The sequence below is a fragment of the Heterodontus francisci genome, unplaced genomic scaffold (genome assembly GCF_036365525.1).
Source record: "Heterodontus francisci isolate sHetFra1 unplaced genomic scaffold, sHetFra1.hap1 HAP1_SCAFFOLD_72, whole genome shotgun sequence".
NCBI lineage: Eukaryota > Metazoa > Chordata > Chondrichthyes > Heterodontiformes > Heterodontidae > Heterodontus > Heterodontus francisci.
Genome location: NW_027140794.1, coordinates 8,742,947 through 8,761,807, shown reverse-complemented (window position 1 = coordinate 8,761,807; position 18,861 = coordinate 8,742,947).

The following is an 18,861-nucleotide window of genomic DNA, read 5'->3' as shown; positions in this document are numbered from 1 at the left end:
TGAAAATCACTCCTGTGTGTATTGTTAACATTGTCCTGGTCTGTGCAGCCATAGACAGTTCTGTCTGGTTCACTATCACTTTCACCTGTGATCGATTTGCGGCCATTTGTTGCCAGAAGCTGAAAACAAAATATTGCACTGAAAAAACTGCGGCTGTGGTTCCAGCAACAACCAGTATTCTGCTCTGTTCACTAAACATCCCCTGCTACTTTATGCTTGAACCTATATGGATTATAGACAACGTACCGTGGTTTTGTGTTATCAAAGCAAGATATTATACTGAGAATGGATGGGTGGGATTTGACTGGTTTAATAAGATTTTAACCCCATTGCTCCCATTCGCTTTAATTCTGTTGCTCAATGCTCTGACAGTCAGACACATTTTAGTGGCCAGTCGAGTCCGTAAGGGACTGAGGGGTCAAAACAAGATAGAGAATCGCAGTGACCCAGAGATGGAGAGCAGAAGGAAGTCTGTGATTTTACTCATCACCATATCAAGCAGCTTCATACTTCTATGGTTGGTGCATGTTATACATTTCTTATATTATAACATCACAGTATTTGATCCCAGGGATTACAACAGTTCTGAATCTATATTTCGACAAGTCGGATGGATGTTGCGGATTTTAAGTTGCTGCACAAACACATTTATTTATGCGGTGACACAGTCCAAGTTCAGAGAGCAATTCAAGAGCACAGTGAACTATCCAGTTACATCAATTATTCAACTAATGAATAAACAATGCAACTGAGAGCTGCCCAGAGGCGGGTCCAAGTATTTCCAGTACATGAATGTAATATTTATCCACAATGGAAAAGAGGTAACTGACAGCGGGTTGACCCACAATACATTGGTGGGTTGGGGTCATGAAGAGACACACGCCAAAGAGCAGTGCAGCAGCAGAGAAGAGACGACAGAAAGCTCGATGACTGAAAAACCACTGGTGTTGGGGTTGTCACACAAACCAAAGGGAGCTGAGCAGTTTGCCAGAGATGAACAGTTGGATACCGGAAATACACTGACTGGGTTTGGCAAGGTGGATGGTTGCACATGACACATAACAATATGCTAGCGGGCAAGAATTGACCTTCGGAGCACCGGACAGAAAAGTAGGAAGATAGAGAGTCAGAGTTCCCCTCTGTAGAATACGAAGAGAAATAGCAATCACAGTCTCCCCTCAACCGCCACCAGTTCCATTCACAGTTCATCAGTGCTACTCAGAAAACAAAACCTGGTCGGAGACCAGCAAAATGCTTCTGATGGTGGGAAGATTTTTGTGTCTGTCATTATTATTAATATTATTTGTTCTTATTTTGCAGACGCTTTATTGATTCCGACTCCCTTACATTTCCCCCAACCTGGTCACTGCTGTCTCACTCTCTCTCTCTCTCTTCTCTCTCTCTCCCTTATCGGAGTGCAGAATCTCGGAGATTGGTAGTGGCTCGAAGAGATTCCATAGATAGACAGGGTGAAGGTCTCGAGTAGGAAACAGAGATAGGGACGGTTGTAGGGTTAGTAAATATTAAAGGGATAGGGAGGGTTGTAGGGGCTTGAGAAAGTTAGAGAGATTGGGTCAGCTGGAGGGTTGGAGGATTTTACCGAGGTAAGGGGGTGGGGGTTGTACTGGCTTGAGGTTGTTGCGAAGATAGAGTGACTTGCAGGGCTGGAGGAGGATACAGGGATAGGGCAGGTTGTAGTGCTGGACGAAGTTTCAGCAATAGCGACTGTAATAGGGGTTGCAGGAAGTTATAAAGTTGGGGAGTATTGCTGGGGCATGTGCAGTATACAGACATAGGGAGGGGTGTAGAGCCTGAGGAGGTTACAGAGATGGGGACGAGATGTTGGAAGGATATGAACACAAGGATGAATATTTATTATTTTTAAAATCATGTTGTTGTACCAGGGTCGAATGTCGGTCAGCAAACACGTGGGATGTGGGTGAACGGGACCTAATCCTAGTTAAGAGATGGGACAGGAGGGAGTTGGATATACTGAACTTTATGGAGAGTGAAAATAGGGAGGCCCGTAAGGAGAGTATTTGATTTCTCAAGTTTTAGATAACAAAGTCATGGCTGATGGTTTCCACCGCAGATGAGCTGAGACAACGGAGAATATGGACATTATTCACCTACCCGCTCACATTCAGTGGCACTGTTAGATTGATATCGCACATTAACCCATTCATAAACCACACTTACTTACTCTCAGATCATAAGTACATACTGCAGTGTCATTCGCCACTCTATGAAAGAATAAATCAGTTTCTAAAATATTTTCTGTGTAGATTGATTCCCAGCCTGTGCTTCCCATTAGCAACACCGGCATTAATGGCCGATCCTTAATTGCCCCTTGAGAAGATGATGCCCGTCCTTCTGTCTTGAACTAGCTGCTCTTCACCCGGCAATGGAGCTCCCACAAATGCTACTATTGAGTGAGTTCCAGGATCTGGCTCAGTTGTACAGCTCTCCATGGTAGAATAGCCTGCCAACAAACTGTGTTTTTTTCTCAGGTGTAAACTGGGCCACTTGGATGACGGAGTCTGAAGAATTGCCAGAAAGAAATGTAACATATTTTCTTTCATAACTATTTTAATCAAATAAAACAATCTGCTTGCTGCAGCTAGAAAGCCAGAAATTCCTCCTGGCGCTGTTGGAGAAGATGGATGACTTTGGCTCATCCCTGTCTCTTCCCAGATTCGCTTTGCCAACAATAACGGCCGTCGCCTGTCTTGTTGTCCGTCAGCGGCCGCCATTTTTGTGAGAGGCAAAGACAAAAAAAAGCAACAAATGAACTTCAAATGGGCCAGAATAAAATACTGACCATTCCCAATGAATGACAGAAAACTGAAAGTTTTAAAACTAATAATATTTTTAGGAGCCACATGGGTTACACATTTACCCCAAACCCCGCTCAATGTGACATACACACAAGTACAAACACGCAGTCACATTCATAAACACCATCTCAAACACACACACACACATACTAATTAAAACTCACCATGTCATTCTCACGAGCAGGTAGACACGGGCAGTAAATGCTGGTCTAGCTAGCCACGCCTCAGCCTATTACTGAATAAAATCAAAGCACACTCACATTCACACACACAAACACTCACAAAGACACGCAACCACACACACATAAATACACATGCACGCACCCCCACCCTACCCTCCCCCCACCCCCACACCCACACACACAATCCAGTGTGAGTCTTGTGGCAGTAGGAACTGACTTCTCGTGGAAAAAACTGCTGCTGTGAAGAGAATGAGGGGAAATGAGGAGGAGAGGATGCTGGCGTTAATGCAATAATCGTCGGGAGCAGAAAAATCTACTGTGAGGCTGCAAGTACTTACAAAAAAATGATTGTTCATCATTCCTTGCACATAATAACGGGATCTAATCAGCTCAGTTTAATGTTCTTGCTACTGATATACATATAATTAGCTGGTGGCCGTTCAGCCCTCAAGTATGAAGTGCCACTCAGTCACATCATGGCAGATCTGAATCTGAACTCCATAATCCACCTGAGAGTTCATATTCCTCAATCCACTTGGTGGGGAAAAAATCTACCTACCACAGGTTTAAAGTTATTTATTAGGCTCCAGCATTTCCTGATTTATTTCATGGGAGAGAGTTCCACTCAAGCAATATTCTCAATGTGATGCACTGTTTCCTATCTTCCACCATCAATGGCCTGCCTTCTGCATTAAAGGTTTGCCCTTGAATCTAACACCAGCAGGAAAAGGCTAATGTCCACACAATTCTTATCAATTCCTTTTATATCTGAAAATCTTTAATCAAAACCTACGCTGCAGCCCTTCCTACCTCTGTAAATTAATTCACTCCTACAACCCTCCCTATGCCTGCAATCTCCTCCACTACTACAACTCTCCCTATCTCAGTAATCTCTTCCACTTCCACAGTGCTCCCTATGTCTGTAATATCCTCCAACCCTGAAACGCTCCCCATCTCTGTAAGTTGCTGAGGCCCTGAGCACTGGAATTCCCTCCAGATCCGACAACTCTCCATATCTCTGAAAACTACTCCAGCCCCTACACTCTCCATATCTCTGCAAATTCCTGAAACCCCTACAATCCTACCAATTTCTGTAAGATCCTCCAGCCCCCTAAAGCCCTCCCTTTCTCTGTAACCTCCTCCAGACACTACATCCATCTCGATTTCTGTAATCTCATCAGCCCTGAAAAAATAATCCTACCTCTGTCAGATGAACCAGCCTCGGTAAACCTCCCTATCGCTTCAATAACGTCTGAAACCGCTAACCCTGACTATGTCTCTGACCTCCTCCAGTCCCTACAGCTGATCCCGATCTTGGTAAAATCCTCTAGATAATACACACCTCCCTATTGCTGGAACATCCTTTAATCCCTACAAGGCTTCCCCGTATCTGTAACCTCCTCAAGTTTCCACAAACCTTGCTATCCCTGTAATCTCCAGTAGCCCCGACAACCCTCACTACTTCTGAAAACTCCTCCAGCCCCTACAAACCTCCCTATCTCTGTAGGCTCCACCAGTCCCTAAACCCTCATGAATCTCTACCTACTCCAAGCCCTATAACCGTCATAACTCGATAACCTCCACCAGACCCTGCAGCTCTCTGAATCTCTGTAAACTCTTCCAACGCCTTCCCAGCTATGCATAATCCTCCAACCCCTGAGAACCTCCCTATCTCTGTAAACTCCTGCAGCCACTCAACCCTCCCTGTCTCTGTAACCTGTCCAGCCACAAAAAACTTCCCTATCTCTGTAGCATCCTCCAGCCTTCAAAAGGAGTCAACCGTTTTAATGGCCGCATCAGGGCAAAATAAATTAATAAATAAATAAATAAACGATGCAGACATTTGAAAAGTATTGCAGGGTATGTTGGCGGGGAAGCTTAAGATAGGAATTCCAGAGCTCAGGGCGTCAGCAACTGAAGACACGACCGCCAATTGTGGAGCGACGGAAATCAGGGACGAAAATGGTCAGAACTAGATGGTCACAGAGATCTTGAAGGAATTGTAGGGCTGCATGAAAGTCTACAGAGACAGGGCTGGATTGGACTGCAGAGATAGGCTGAGTTTACTTCTGGCCGAGGTTTCAGAGACAGGGATGCTTATAGGACTAGGTGAAGTTACAGAGATAAGGAGGGCTGTAGATTCTGCAGAACGTTACAGAGATAGTGAGCAGTGTGGGACTGGAGGCTGTTACAGAAATAGGGAGGGTTGTAATTAGTGATGCAGGTCACAGAGATAGGGAAAGGAGTGAGGGCCAGGGAGGGATTTGAAGGAAGAGGATTTTGTTAATACCAGAGTTGCTGGACTAGCAGCAAATGTGAATCATCAAGCACAGGAAGTGACAGGTGAATAGGACTTGGTGCGAGTTAGGATTCAGGACATCCTGAATGTTTCATTGTCCGTTAGATAACGTTCCTCTCCACAGTACCGGTGATCAGCCTGAATATGTTCATCACAGTAGGCGTCCTCGTGTTTTATATTGTCTGAATACCTTTCATGCCAAGCCAAATGAAAGCATTTATCACATGGTATAGTATTGCATCGGGGAACAATCAGAGAAAAAAATAAACGCAGAGCTTGCTCGATTGCTGCACACACTGGCCAACATAAACTCCCACTCATTCCCGTGGCTCCGAGAACTGTCTTCTCTCCGCAATTTTCAAGGGGTACTATCTGGCTTCAAGAAAATGGTTTGGAAACAAAGGAAAGTGCAAATATTTGCAGAATAGAAGGAGGCCATTCGACTCATCATCCTTGTGCTGGATCTATCCAGTCAGATCCCGCTTTTCAGTGTTTGGGTGTAGCTGAGAGAGTCTCTGTGTCACCGAGGGTAATTCATGGGCTCTTGTTGTGCTATGTTGTTTTACAATGACTTTTAATAAATTTGCTCTCTGTCCCTTTTGCTCTAAGGAATTTTCATTCTGAAAACTGCATCATGAAGATAGGGTAAGTTTGCGACGAGAAATCATTGGACAGGAACTTCCTCCAGAGGGGACAGACTGAGGCCTTGTCCACAGGCTGCACTCAATGGGACCAAGTGAGTTGTGTCTGTTTATTAGACCGAGGTTTAATTTCCTCTCTGGGTTAACCAGTTCCTGCTGAATTGGGGCCCTGGAGTTTTAGATAGGTTGAAAGCCTGGGGTTGAAGGAACAGCCCCAGGAGGAATTCCCATTTGCCACTTGCTCTTTCCAGCGCTGTCTGTGAGGTTTGTTGGTGCCCATTTTAATTCATTTTACAGTAGTTCTGAGGTTCGCATCCCTCCATCTCCGCATTCTTTTCCTTTGTCTCTATCTTGCCCATGCTTTCTCTCCTCTGTCTCGGTTTCACACTCCCCTTCTCCATTTAAACCTTTAATAATTTAATAAAAAAACACACACAGCAATGTCGTTATTTGAAATGGTGAGACAATATCAACAGCTTGTTCCCAGTTTAAAGAGGGAGTTTTGCCCTTTCTGGGGACTGAAATCTGGCTATTTTCACATTGCTGCTTGTGGGGTCTTGCTGTGCTTCAGGCGCCCTGCAGCATTACATACATGACACCAATGAGGACACTTTAAAATTCAGTTCCTGAGGGTCTGAGTGTGGGTTTCTCTGTGTTTTCTCTCCATCTTCCTCTGCTTTTCTCTCCCCCGCACTTTCTCTATTTTAACCATGAATCAACAGGTGCCACAATGTGAGGTATGGTTATTTTAAATGGCGATAGAAATACTTCTCAGGACAGTTCAATCCAGATTAAATCCCAGATCGAGCGAAGAAGAAACAGATGTGGATGGAGTGCGGGGGTGCGGGGGAGGGCGGGCGGGTGGCAGAGCAGGGAAAAAAGACAGGGAGAAGGGTGTTTGAGATTTTCAAACTGCAGGAATGTTCCTCCCTCTGGGATCTCTAAACGTACATCACGAAAACCAGATTATCTGCATCTGATCATATTGCTGCCTGTGGGATCTTGCTGTGCAAAGATTGTCTGCTGGTTTCCTACATTGCAACAGTGATGGCCACTTTAAAGAAATAATTCATTGAGTGTCAACTGCTCCTGAGGGCCAATAATTACAAGAGCTGAACGTGAAGCTGTATAAAGACTTGTTCTAAGTTTAAAGATGGAGTTCAGCATTTTCTGAGAACTGTGATGGGATATCTGGCTATAATTACATTGTGGGATCCTGCTGTGCATACATTCCCTACATCAATTCCTACATTACAACAGATGGAGAGAAAAAGAGGGAGAGTGAGAAATAGCTGTAGGTGGCAGGTTAAACGCAGAGACAGGCGAAGTGTGGGTGAGGAAGGGAAGGCAGAGAAAGATGGAGAGAGACAGAGTGAGAGAGGCAGCTGGGGTGTGGGTGAGGGAGGGAAGGCAGAGAAAGATGGAGGAAGAGAGAGAGATTGAGAGAGAGAGAGAGTGAGAGATAAGGAATCCACAATCAAAACCTTGCTAAACTGAATACTGCTGCGTCACCATTGCTGGGACATTAGTGTGCACAGCTTGCCTGCAGAATTCCCTGCCTTTTAACAGTGACTGAATTTTAGAAGTGAATTCATTGTGTGTAAAGTTCTCCAGAAGGCCTGGGAGTAAAGTCCTGAGCGTGAAGCCGGTATAATTCCCGAATAATGCTGGTGATTTGGGCAGTGCCATGAATTTGAGCGTTAAATGAAATGTGCAGCAGTCATTTGAATTGAGAGTGAGGTTCTGAGAGTAGATTTCCCTGTCTCTTTCCCTGTCTCTCCATCTGTCTATCTGAATGTGATTAACAAGATGGAGAGAGGCGCAGGGGAGTGAGGGAAGCATGTAGAGAATCAGAGGTGGAGAGCAGGGGTAGAGGAGAGGCAGAAACAGATGGACAGCGACACACAGCGAAATAGAGGGAGAGCGAGAGAGAGAGGGAGAGAGACAACAGGAAATGACAGGGTAAACACATCCACACTTCCCATTCTTCAGCTCTGTGTCGGGGGACGTGTTTGTAAGATGGGGTGTCACTGAGAGATTGTTTTGTGTTAGTAAGTGAGGGAAAGAGTCCTGTGCTCTTGCTGTGTTTTATTTCTGCTCAAAAATGCTTTGCTTTCTATGAATCAATTTTATTTCTCTTATTCCCAAGAAGAATCTTTTTGGAAACTGCAGTTTTGATGATGCGGAGGGGAAATCTTCTGGCCACGTGGAATCGTCAGACAAGTACTTTAACCAGAGAGGTAAGTAATAATAAATATATATGTGTCATTGTCAAATTCATTTCTAGATATAGAAAAGAAGACTGTGTGTTTGCAGGGCCGATAGAAAAAAATATCAAGTGCTGGAAATGCTCAGTATTTCCAGCACTGTTTTTTTTTCAGAATTCCAGCATCCGTAGTATTTTGGTTTTGTGTTTTCGGGGGTCTGCGATTTTATTTTACCACAAGGGATGGGCTGGAGGGCATAGTTTGGGAAGCGCTGCTCCAGAACAGTCAATGTAATCCCGTAGATTTCCCTCTCCATCTCTTGCTGCAACCTGTTCCCTGCACCTTCCTCCATGTCCTTAGCTCTGTTTCTTCACATCTTTAGATCACTTTCTCTGTATCTCTCCACATACTTTCCATCTCTGGCCCTCTCCAGAGTCTCACAAGTTTTCATTTTCATTCTCTTTCTGCCACTCTCTGCATCGTTATCTGTCTCTCTCTCAGTCCATTTCTTCACTCAGTCACTTCCAAATACCTGACTCTTTCCATCTTTGCTCCTCCTTTCCTGAAAGATTATCCCTACATTTCCACCCCCACTGCCCCGGGGCACCACTCGTTATTATGTTAACACATCTTACATTGTATCTCTGCCCCTCCACTTCTTTCCATCTCTGCGTCTCTCAATATCTATACCGTTGCTGTGTTCACTCTCTGCACCTCCAGCTGTCAATGTAACTCTGTTTCCTCTGTTCTCAGTTTCTCTCTCACTGGTTTCTGACTACCTGCATCTCATTCTGCATCTCCCTTTCCATTTATTTTTCTCGGTGGTGGATTTGAACTTGCTGCCTTGGTGTTGTACAGGGTGATTGTGAACATGGATCCTGCTTTCCATCAGTTTAGCTCCCATTGAGGTAAAAACAGGGGAGAGATGCTGAACGGACAGCCGATTCACAACCACCCTCCTCCCCTCCATCCTGGTTTGCACCATTGGCACCAAGTCCGAGTCCAGCCCAGAGTTTCTTTGTCTCTCTGTGTACCTGCTCCGGGATTGTCTCTAGCTGTCTTCTTGTGGCTCAAGGAGGGAAGGGACTGATCAGCTATGATCTAACATGGGTGGAACAGGCTCAAAGGGCTCAATGGCCTCCTCCTGTCCTTGTTTCAGTCAATGTGTGTGTCTGTGTGTGTCCTCCTCTGCTTCATTCCCTGAAACTGACGGGAGAACAGGTGAAAAGCCTTTTTGCAGACGGGGATGTGTCTGGGCTGGGATGTTCCTGTGCGTTAAAGGCTCAGAATGCCGTTAGCCTCTGGGTGTTGGTCATTGCTCTATGCCCGGCCCTTCCGTTGGCCGTACATGAGTTAAAGTTGCCGGGGGTCTGGGAGCCAGTTGATGGAATTCCAGTGGCTTACCCAGACCAGGAATTAAAGAGAATTATCAATTGTCGGGAGACGGAGCCACACCCAGGAAAGTGATGGAAGTTGCAATTACACGGGATGGGGTTGGGAGGGGGGGGTGGGGTGAACGGGGGCAGACTGTTGACTGTGATGGAAGTTACATGGGGGGCTGGGGGATGCTCACGGGGGAGATGGTACATGATGGGAATTAGTAGAGTGGGGCTTTTAGAGGACAGGGAGGGTATTTAGAAAGGGGGGCATTTACAGTGGGCGCAGTGGGAAGAAATAGAGGGCAATATTTACACAGGGAATTAGTTATGCTAAAAATGCAAGGGGAAGGATTCTCCAGGTTTAAAACTGGAGGGGGAGGATACTCCAGGTTTAAAATGGGAGGGGGAGTGCATATTCTCCAGTCTGTTCATGGGGTGTTTAGGTGTGGGAATTTTGACGGGGATGGTAGGGATTAATTACATGGGGGGGCCTGTTCACAGGAGGAGCATTAGATGGGAGTCTGTTCACAGGGGGTTTTTGATGGGAGTTTGTTCCTGGGGTTATTTAGATGGGAGCCTGTTCCTGGGAGTGCTTAGATCGGACTCTGTTCCCAGGAGGGGTATTTAGATGGGAGTCTGTTCACAGGAGGGGTATTTAGATGGGAGTCTGTTCCTGGGGGTACTTAGGTTGGAGTCTGTTCAGGGGGTAATTAGATGGGGGAACTGTTCACAGGAAGGGTATTTAGATGTGAGTCTTTTCCTGGGGGTATTTAGATAGACGTCTGTTCCTGAGTATATTTAGATGGATGATCTGTTCACAGGACGGGTATTTAGATGTGAGTCTGTTCCTGGGGGTATTTAGATGGGAGTCTGTTCACAGGAGAGATATCAGATAGGGGTGTAGACGAGGGGTAATTAGATGGGGGCGTCTATTCAAGGGGTGGGGGGGATTCACTGTGCGGGAATTTACCAGGGGGGGGGAAATGTTGCCTTTTTTAAACATTGATTTGGGAGAGGAGGACATTTGCGGGGGGTAGAAATAATTTGCGGGGGAGGGAAGAAATTTATGGGGGGGGATAAATTTGCAGGGGGAAAATTGTGACGGGGGAATAATTTGCTGGGTGGAATTTTCAGCATTCTGAATGCACATCTTGACTCACTCTTCCATCAGTAAAAACACCCAATCCCCGTCTAATGGCACCTTCCCATGCAAATACTGGAGATGCATCACCTGCCCTTTCACTTCCTCTCTTTCAACCGTCAGGGCTGCAAGCACTCTTTCCAGGTGAAACAGTGATTTACTTGTACTTGCACAGTGGTGCAGTGGTTGGCACCGCAGCCTCACAGCTCCCGCGACCCGGGTTTAGTTCTGGCTACTGCCTTTGTGGAGGTTGCAAGTTCTCAGTGTGACTGCGTGGGGTTCCGCCAGGTTCTCTGGTTTCCTCCCACAGTCAAAGACTTGCAGGTTGATAGGTAAATTGGCCATTGTAAATTGCTCCGAGTGTAGGTAGGTGGAGGGAGAATGGTTGGGAATGTGGGGTTAATGTCGGATTAGTATAAATGGGTGGTTGTTGGTTGGCACAGACTCGGTGGGCCGGAGGGCTTTTTTCAGTGCTGTATCGCTAAATAATAAAATGTTGTATTCACGATCATTGTCCTTTACACTGAGGAAACCAAACACATGTTCAGTTTTGCTAAGCTCTTCCAATAAGACTGCAAACGTGATGCTTAGCTTCCAGTCACTTGTCATTATAATTCCCTGCCCCATTCCCATGCTGACCTCTCTGTCCAGGGCCTGCTCCACGGTCTCAATCTTCTGGAATCAGCAGCAACTTCAAAAGCGCACGTGATAACTAATCCTCTATTTGTTTTTGACAGCGGGGGTTAGGAATGATTCCGCTCTCCATTCAATCATTCATGCCTTCCACCCAATCACAGTTATTCTCTTCAGTTCTTTTATTCCTTTCCTCTGTTCCCCTTTTCCCACCCTCTGTTCTTACTTAAATACTGGTGCAACAGGACACTTTATCATTCTGGCGAAAATTCTCCAGCCGGGAATTTTAACTCTGTTCCTCTTTCTAAAAATGCTACCTTGCCTACAAGGCAGTTTCAGCACTTGCTGTCAATTTCTCAGCTTCCCCGCTTCCGCAGGATTTTGCCTTTTTACAGAAGGAAATGTCATAGAATGTTACAGAAGAAGTGAGGTTGCAATTGAATGTCAAGAGAAAGAAATACATGCAATAGAAACATGACTTTGGAGAGGCTGGCAAAAAGGGGCTATGAGGGGATGAGGAAAGTGATCTCATTAGAAATACATTTTGTAACTTGTTGCCTTGCTGTCGAGGGCAGCCACCTCAATTACCATTACCACATCACTGTTTTTCTTGCCCAATTTTGCTGTATAAGCCCACTGTAGAGCGGCAATGTGTTTCTGAATCGTACCTCTCAGAAATGCCGCACAATTATACTCCATATAAGGACTGTGTAGCTTTGGAGGGTAACTTGCCAAATCATTGAGGGAACGTAATCACTCAGTGAGACTGTCTGGAGAATCAGAACACAAAGACACACTGACTGGTAATCAGAAGTTCCAAACATTCACCATCGTTGAACTGTGCAGGGAGGGATGTGATGTGTTCCTTGTAAGCATTACGGAATGTGTTTGAGAAAAGGTGATCACTTGGAATCAAAAAAGAATTTCCGTTACCGAAATATATGAAAAGCAGCTCACAGTCTGCAGGACCTCAGAACAGTCACTGTGTGTTTTGCTGTTCTGCTCAACTGAGAGGAAGCGCCTGACAATGTGATGATTTCTGTGACATCAACAGACTGCTGCAGGACATTTCACCTCGGACTTTGAACTTAGCTACATAAAATCCATAAGGACAAAGTATCGGGGGAAGAATGTGACAGCTTAGTGACTGCAAATAAACTGATCTCTTATTACAAAGACTGACTCACAGTACAAAGATACGGTAATCGGTGAACACTTTCCAAAATGTAAAACCCAAAATCAACAGGTCACGATAAATGACTAAGTTCAAATCAATCAGCAAAGTTAGGTACAGCAGGAGCATCAATTCTCCCTGTGGTTTTAAAGTAAAATAGATGAACTCGTGAAATGTTCAGGCTGTTGTCTCTACCTGCATACATAGGTTAATGAAACAGTAAGACTGTTAATAATCTAGTCAGGCGAGTGAGGCTGTGTTACTGTAAACGGTTAACTCGTTGTGATCCAATCACCAGGAATGTAGCCTCGAATAATGTCATTTGTTAACTCACTATGATTCAATGCAAAGATGGGAGCTGAAGGTAGATGGTTGTTTCAATAAACTGCCCACTGTAACTCAATAAATAAAAATGAATCTCAGCCTGATATATCCGGGAGTAAAAGTAGATCTGGAGAATTAAAATAGCCTGAAGATCTAATGCTGATCAATGAATTAGCACAGCTGAGGTTTCACTGTAAAGTTACCACAAGTAGAAAACCTTGAAATGAATTCATTCCCCGGATGTAAAACAGCAACTCTCCTGAAATGGACATTTAACCAAAGAATTCACAAACTGTATTGGAACCAGGCTAATAACTCTGATAACTTTGCCATCCACTCACTGGTTTCTGCAGGGATATCGGTTCCTGTCATAACCTGATAGGTTTGTCCCCCTGAGTTATGTTTTGCAGGTATCAAACAGACTTACAATGCAGTAAGTATGAGATATGGGTGTTGACAGCAACTGGTTGCCACAGCAACTTGACTGACTCGTACATAATGATGGAGGTTTAAGATGTTTGGTGTGGGTCTCTTGTATCTGTGAGAAGCCGGCCAATCCTGTAAATCATAAATATTGGTACTTTATTCATTTAGAGATACAGCACTGAAACAGGCCCTTCGGCCCACCCATTCTGTGCCGATCAAAAACCACCCATTTATGCTAATCCTAAATTAATCCCATATTCCCTACCTAAACTCGTGGCAATTTATATTGGTCAATTTACCGAACAACCTGCAGGTCTTTTGCTGTGGGAGGAAACCGGAACATCTGGCAGAAACCCACACGGTCACAGGGAGAAATTTCAAACTCCACACAGGCAGTACCCAGACCTAAACCCGGGTCACTGGAGCTGTGAGGCTGCGGTGCTAACCACTGCACCACTGTGCCACCCTGATTAGTCATTAACATTCTGAAAATGGTGCAAGTAACGAAGGAACATCCATTTAGCACTGATATTCGGATGTAACTTATGCCACACATGCAGGATCCTATATAAACGTTGAAATTCGAGGAGCTCCTTGTCAACACGGTGATTTCCGAGTATCAATGTCAATAGATAACATTAACGGGACACAATAAATACTGACAGTTGCAAGGTCTCCTGTAACGAAAATCTTATGGACACAGAAGATATTACCAGACTCCCAGAGATTCTTTTCAAATGCTGTCACTTCAATGGACAAATTGTATTCATTGATAAGCAATCCCAGAACTGTCTGTCGATAACATAAATCCAGAGGTCTATTTGTAAATACTGAGAATGCCCTACGATTCTGTGAAAACTAGCACATAGTCTCACTCCCAGTATTCTCTTGCAAATAAATTCTCGCACCCGAGGGATCCCCTGTACAGACAACTCGCAATCCAGGGATGTCATGTAATTGTTCAAATGGCGAGATGCAATTACCGCCAAGAGCCGCGAATATACGTTGTTAAATGATAAAACAAATACAGTAAAGCATACTTCATACAGTTACTAACTGGATATCGTAGTATTTTGACAATTGTATTGTACATATTGTTCATTTGAGGCTGCCATGCACACACGAGCCAGCAGATGGCACTGATAGAGAAAGTGAAAGAATACAGAGTAAAGAAGACTCCATTATGTTCAAGAGTTTGCTGACTCGGTCCTCAGTCTTTTCCTCATATGTCTTACTAAATTCTGCTAAACCACAGGCCAGTCCAGAGACCATCAGAGTCATTGATCCTTACAAGGAACAGGCAGCAGTAATGAGGTGGTTAATGAAACAAAAAAACAGCAGTTTACTGAATTAATAGTTGGAGCTGGATGCTCACCAGGAACTAACGATCAGAGATAGCACAACCTGTGGACACTCTGAACTGCCATATGTATCATAATTTCTATATATACTATATGGCAATTTGAATATACACATTGAAACTCCCAGATCATCCGCTTCCAGGCTATTGTTCTGAGATGTTGATCCATTGTCTCCCTCTTTGTAATGCTGCTTGTACCTGTCAGTCATTGACGCAATAGTAGAGTAACATTGCAAGGAGAATCTTATTGACATCAAAGAGAAACCTTGCAGTGGCACAAATAGGTCCCTTGGAAAGTGCCATGAATCACAGTCACTAAACAAACAAGGTCAGCAACATGCGTTCTTCTGAACACGTTATATGTCAAACCGTGTACTTGCCCAGATATTGCGCAGACATGAATTGAAACTTCCCAAAGCCCAGAATATAATTTGATTGACTGTTCCACTGGTGAAAACTGCACAGCGCAATAGTTACATTGGTATAATACTGTCCATATCTGCCTGTGGATTCTGAACGGTGTCATGCTTGCATTTAAACAGTACTGCCTCCATCTGCTGGTGAATACTGCACAGTACAATTGTTGCATCAATACAGTAATACCTCCATTCTTTTGTCGGTATGACAGTGCAGTATTATATTTATATAGTAATGATGAGTGCAAAGACAAAAATGATACAATAAAGTCTACCTCATTTGGTGAATACCAGCTTACACCTCTGGTGGGGAAGACTAAACAGTGCACTGGCTACATTTTCACAGTGATATCCTCGTCTCTTTGGAATACAGGATAGTGCATTGCTTATTGTTACGATCAGGTGACGAGGGGTCACACTACACCCCAATTGTCCTTCTTCTCATTTGACCGCAGCAGGGTTTACTCCTTTCTAAACATTGGATGTACTTAACACTCCAGTGAGTGTTTTACCTTTATCCTTTGTTGTGATCGTAAAAGAACCAATTGGACAAGTTTTCTTGAGTTTAAACAAGGAAGAGGTGAGTTTATTCAACTTAATAATTAAACGTTTAAAGTCGGTTGCCAATCCTTGAATTTAAAACAATCCCCTTTTTATAGCAGGTTTTCTTGACATTATGTTTAGTATCATAATGCTTACCGCCACTGGTAGATCCACTTCCATAAACTGCACCAATGGCTCCAACTGATGCAATATGTGTTTATCCAGTATTTCATAACTGTTTCATGGTCAAGAAAATAAATGGGCACGGCATCTATAGAATGGCACATTGATCATCAACTGGCCACTAACCATAAACGGACAGTATTTTTATAAACTGACCTACGGACAAACTGAACAAGTTCAAATAAACTGACCCCGACCAAACATCTAAACTATTCAGAAAATGCTGCGTGACTCACTAACTTAACAGGTCTCTAAAGCGGACACATCGCAGCAAAATACATAACCATCGACATTGATTTGTTTTGCGAAAGGTTCTCTTCTTTTCTTCTTGTCCTAGATGTACATCACTTGAAGGGAGCTGCGGCAAATTGTAGGTGCCTCTCCACTCTCACAGATATGAGGTTGCTTAGCCTGCCCAGTACTCATGTTTCGCTTTTACTGTCTCTGCTGACAGATTCTTCTGCACGACTCGGCCCTTCAGAAGCAGGAGAACCAAGCCAGCAATACCAATCTGAACAGTCACCCCACTGACTTCAACACGCACCAGTTCAGCATTTAGCACAATGCATGGGAATGATGGTGAGATAGCACAGTCTGTGCAGGATGAAGTTCACATTGCAAGTGAGTAGCACGGGTAGTGGTGAAAGGCACAGTAGAGGACAGAGGAGGCAGGCGAGTGCGCCCTGACCCAAACATTGCTGAAGAGTGTGGGGAATACCAATTCAATGCCTGGGTCTTCACGCAAAGGAAATTGGAATAGTACCAGCAGAGAACGGTTGCGTGGGTAACCTGTCAAAGACTTTCAACATCATGGATGAGACAATGGAGGAGCCAATAGTTTATGAATGGTACCCGGACGTTCCTGTTCATGGAACGAGTTGCCCGTGTTCTCTTATGAAGAATGTGTTGTCCTCTACGGAAGCTTACTATGCAAGAGCCATGGTAACCACCAAGGCCAGCTTTGATTGAAACCCAACCTGCTGCTATTGGGGCTTTGGTTTCGACAGTCCCTTCCAGCCTCGAAAAGCAGTGAAGCAGCGTTGACAGATTTAGTGGTTCGAATGGAGAGGAGCTTTGGTCGGATCAGTGGTGTCCTTTAGTTTTCTCTCATGCAGATCAGTGAGAGATAATGCACAGCCCCATGGGATCAGACTGGGGCTACGGCAGCTGCAGATAGTGTCCTCTTTCAAGAGGGAAGTACATCTGTGCCTTTGACAGACCCTCGTCCCATGCCCATGCAGGCACCAGCAATGTAGTCCAGATGCACCAACCTGAAGCCAGTCCCATTCTCGGTCGCACCGCCGGAAATGCTGGTTGTAAATATCTGCAGTACCATTTTTACGACAGCTGCAAGCGTCCACCACGCTGAATTAAAAGGGGCAGCTCTATAATTAGAAAATACCAGCCTTCAAGGGAACACTATTAGGTGGCACATGAATGAATATTAATTTGAGTGCAATTTATTAACGTAATATTAGTCAAACATTTATCCATGTCAATTTGTGAAAAATGTTTTAGTAATAACTAAGGCCCTCACAGTGTGTGGGCGTGGGAATGCCTCATGCAGGGATTTTCTCTGTCCAGGTGCAGACGAGATTTGACCTAAATGTAGGGGAAGAATCATCTTCGTGGGTCACTTGGTGCAGGGATGGGAGGAACTGGTTTGAGTAGCATTTCAATGCAACCAATATTTAATCACTTGTTCTCAGACTTCACATGTTACTCGCTGCTTCACCGTGCAATGCCAGGCACCACGTGGTCAGCTTTCGGTGTGGTGTCCAATTCTGCTGCACAATGACAGTGCAGTGACTGGCACGGCAGAGCCATCTCTCAGTGTGGGCTCCAGGTCTGGCTGCTGATACATGGCAGTGGGAGGGAAATATGAAATAATTGTGAAAGAGGACCACATATCTGCCAATATGATAGGAAAGAGGAATGTTGAGTCCAGGGGAACTGCTACTGTCATGAGTCAATAGGGGATCCGGACACCGAGCATGAACCCATACGTCCTCCAATTCAACTTGCTCGTCCATTACAAATACCCGCTATTCAAAAATACAGGAGCACTTTTAGGGCTGAAAAGTGCAAATATAAAGTTGACATGTTCATTGAAGCCTCATCGAATCGCCGTTTGTTCTCAACAGAATAGCCTACATTGTGAGTAACAAATACCATGTATTCAGTTCGAAGTAAGTACAATTAGATGCTTGTTTCATCCACAAAGAATGTTTGGGACGCTCTCTGTGAAAAGGGAAGAGGGGAAAGAACAGGTGTTGCATCATTCAACCATTGCATGAGATGTTTTTTGTTGCAAGAGGAGTGATTCTGGGATTGACAGAGGACTAACCAAGAGCTTTACAGAGGGAATAGTGCCTTTGGATTGTTGAATGGGGAAGGGAGGGAATGGTGCCTTTATTCGTCACATGGCGCTGGCGGCTGAAATTGCAGAAAACTGTTGAATATGTAGGTGTTGCTATGGCAGGTGAGGACAAGGCGAACTGGATCATGGCTCTGGTGGTGACGAGAAGGGATGAGGGCGGAATTGCAGGTTACGTGCCTGAAGAAGGGAACTCTTCAGCCGATCAAAGACAGAAGCCAATTCGGAAATGATGATGTGGAAGATGGCATCATTGGAACTGCTGTAACAGTGATGTAGATACCTGGAGAAGGCAATAGAGACCTGACACGAAGCAGGATGGGGGAGGTAGGGGTGCATAATCGAGCTACGTCTCTGGGTTGGTGGCTACAGATAGACATTGTGAGCTACCTGCCGATCCTCAGTTTTAGAAATAGGATTTCGAGGAATCGAATTGGGGATGGGTCGTGTAAAGGTAAAGTAGGGCTGGCAGCTAAAGCAAAGTTAATTCCTTTCAGCTGAGAATGAGGTCAGGAAATTACAATGAAATAGTCATCAATGTTACCAAACAAGATGTCGTGTGCTGGTGGGACGTAAAGGTGTCAAACAACTCAATGGCGAGGCGAGGGATAGCGATGCAGAAAGGCTGCACGTCCTATTCAGAGATACAGGTGTAGGTGGAAGATACATCCTGGTGAAAGATGGACTGTGAAGCGACTGGACATCCCGGTGTGGGATGGAAAAGTACAGACCTGAATAT